This window comes from Zootoca vivipara, chromosome 6 (assembly GCF_963506605.1).
Source record: "Zootoca vivipara chromosome 6, rZooViv1.1, whole genome shotgun sequence".
Lineage (NCBI taxonomy): Eukaryota > Metazoa > Chordata > Lepidosauria > Squamata > Lacertidae > Zootoca > Zootoca vivipara.
Window position 1 is genome coordinate 55,269,255 of NC_083281.1, and position 3,281 is coordinate 55,272,535.

The window sequence follows — 3,281 nt, forward strand, 5'->3', positions numbered from 1 at the left end:
TAGGTTTGCGGTGCAATAGCAGGCAGACAAGAGAAAGCGAAGGATAAATTAGCACTTGCTACTCTCTATACTCAACAAAGCAAATCTGCATTTTTGAGAAATGTGAAGTGATACATCATGGCACAGTGTCAAAAGCTGCAGGCACTGAATGAATGGGCTTAAGAAGGAGAAGTCCTGAGCAGAAAGGCAGCCCTTCAATCCGCATATTATCTCTCGGCAATATAGAGATGTGATTTTTATTTTTTAAGAAAGGAGGGTGAAGTGCAATGTGGGGGAAGGAAATTAGGCTTTTCTGAGTAGGTAATTTAAGATTATAGTGTAAATTCAAGGAAATGATGATAAGGTTAAGCAGCTGGTATGACTCACTTAGAATATATGCACAGAGCTGGTTACTGCATTGGGAAATGATGTTGCAACATCTGAAAAGATAAAGAGGTTTATTCTGGAGGTGGAGATGAAAAGGTATGGCCGGAAGGCGAACCATAAAAGGTGCATGTCACTGTTTTAGAATAAAAGAGCAGAAAAAGAAAGGAGTAAAGTGCCTCACATGGAGACGTGCAGAGGCACTGGAATTGCTAACCTGTTGTTGTTGTTGTTGCTGCTGCTGCTGCTAAGGTATTTAATATACCACTTTTTAATACTTTTGTTTCATGAGCGCAGTCCCTCACTCAGGGGCGTAGGAAGATAGGGGCAGTGGGGGCGGGCCGCCCCGAGCGGCGTGATCTCAGGGGCGCCATCACGGCTGCCCACCCCGCCCCCAAAACCTGCGCCCCGCCCCAAAATGCACATGAGGTGGCGTCACGCTTATGGGTGGCGTGACACCCCTCACTGGCCCGCCCCTCATCTCCGTCCAGGAAGAGCGCACACCACAGCAGGGAGAGAGTGCGTTGGCTGAGCAAGCCCTGCAGCGCCTAGCGAGGTTTTCGCTGGGTGGCTGCCGGGTCTGGCTTGCTCCCTCGGCCGACGTGCGCTCTCCCTTCCTGCTGCTGCGCACTCTCCCTGGGTGGAGTCGAGGGGCGGGCCAGCGAGACAATGCTTGTGACCCCCCTCGCTGGCCTGCCCCTCAACTAGGGAGAGCACACACCGCAGCAGGAAGGGAGGGCGTGTGTCGGCTGAGGGAGCAAGCCGGTCCCGGCAGCCGCCCGGCAAAAACCTCGCTAGGTGCTGCAGGGCTTGCTCAGCCAATGCGCACTCTCCCTTCCTGCTGCGGCGCACACTCTCCCTAGACGGAGGCGAGGGGCATGCCAGCGAGGGGCGTCACGCCCATGCATCGTGACGTCACAACGCTGCAGAGTGGCACCCTGCCCCCAGGGGGTGCCTCCGCTTTGACGCCCCAGGTGCCAAAGCAGCTAGCAACGCCCCTGCCCTCACTACCACAAATTATGCAGTTGAGTTTCCCACATTTGGGGAAATTGCAGGGGTCAGCACACCCAAAGTGCAATGGATGAGCCTCACCCTGGGAAAACCACCTTCAGGATCATGGTTTCTCCCCTGCCAGGTAAGTATGTACCACTTTTCAGAAAGCAGTTTGAAGGTACAGGCCACAGAAGCCTGAACAGTCTCCCAGCAATGGCAAACAAAAATGAATGGAATTGCAGAAGTGAATCAGTAGCAAAATGGATTACTTAGTCGATCTTAAAGCAAGACTCACTGAAAATCAATTGGACTGGTAACAAACTTAAGTCCCATTGATTTCAGTTGGTCTACACTCAAAGTATGAAGAGAAGTCTTGATCCAACCCAATGAATGTAATTCTTATGAGCAAGTAACAAAATTAATTGAACTTTTAATAATGAGGAATACAACTAAATGGAGGGAACCAGTCACAGGCAGTAGTTCCAAATATGGAAAAACAATCTTAGCTCTCCTCCTTCTTCTACCTGTGACAATTGATTCAAGGATGAATGAGAACTGGAGAGAGGAGGTGGTGAAGCTGGCTGGGGAGTTGAGTTTGAAAAGGGACTAAAAACTCAAGAAGTGCCCTGCTGGATAAGACAAAATGCTCATCTGTTCCAGCATCCTGTCATTACAGTGGCCAACCAGAAGCCTATGGGAAGCCCAGGAGCAGGAGCTGAGTGTACCAGCACTCTCTCCTCTACAGGTTTCCACCATCCTGTATTCAGAGGCATACTGCCACTGGCTATCTCTCCCTCCCTCCTCTGCCCATCAGACAGGACAGGACACTTACTAACTATAAATAAATGTTGTATTTCAACGGGCCTCCAGGATAATGATTTTGTTCTTAATACTGTTTATAGGCAGCCTTGCTTCACAGAGCAACTTGGAACAAACAGCATGATATCATATTTCACACAGGGGCATAAGTCCACCCTTTGAAAATGATGAGTAAATGCTTCTGTTTCATAACATTACAAGTGTGCAAACAAAATGATGCATACAAGGGAAAAGGCACACCGGCCTTTCATTTTTGAGCTGATGCGTCACCCAGCAAAGCAGGAAGGCTCTTGATTAGTTTTATGAGTGCTGACACCCTAATGGAATGGACTTTCTAGGCAACCACTCTTTCAGATTAGCCTTTTTAAAGCATTTTGCTAATTGTTTTTCCTCACTTGTATCAGCAGGAGAGCCAATTATAGCTCCGTCTTCATTTTATGATAACCTTCTTTTTCAATAGCGTCAGCCACTCTTTCACCTTTTCATAACTGAGATACGGCTTGAAGCTCAGGGATAGAAACAAGGCCAGCGTTAAAAGTCCATTTTTCAAAAATGGGATTTTGCAGTCACTGCTCACCTTTTTCAATTTGATTTCACACACCTTTACACCTTGATACTTACTAAAGAATCTAGTGCCTCCAACAGGAGCAAACTTAGGCATACCGTATATTTTGCGGTGCATAAATTTGCTTTATTAGCCATACTTTTGCCTAACATTTCTTTGGCAAACCATGCCATTATGATGTTGATGTTTTCTTTGTGATACCCATTTGTGCTCTCTCTCTCTCTCTCTCTCTCTCTCTCTCTCTCTCTCTCTCTCTCTCTCTCTCACACACACACACACACACACACACACACACAAATTCCTCTAAGGCTGTCATGTGACCTAGCCCAAAGGGTACATTCAAAATCATGTAAACAGGCCTTTAAACACAACGTTGTGAGCTGCTTTGCTGAGTGGAGGGTTTTCATTCATGTGTGTGCAAAATTCACCTTGAGCAATCAGAATCCAGCACATTTTATCCAGCACTAACAGCACTATTTCCCACTGCAAACCTCCTCTGTGTTTTAAGGGTGCCATATAGGCTGCAGTACCAGTCTACCTA

The 3,281-nt window shown here is 47.4% G+C and overlaps 1 non-coding gene across 1 annotated transcript; it reads right to left on the reverse strand.

Moving 5' to 3' along the window:
- Window positions 1-1,342: 1,342 nt before the first annotated feature.
- On the reverse strand, window positions 1,343-1,506 carry LOC118088036 (U1 spliceosomal RNA). Its single transcript, XR_004692901.1, has one exon. It is a non-coding gene; the product is annotated as a U1 spliceosomal RNA (small nuclear RNA).
- Between the last annotated feature and the right edge of the window lie 1,775 nt (window positions 1,507-3,281).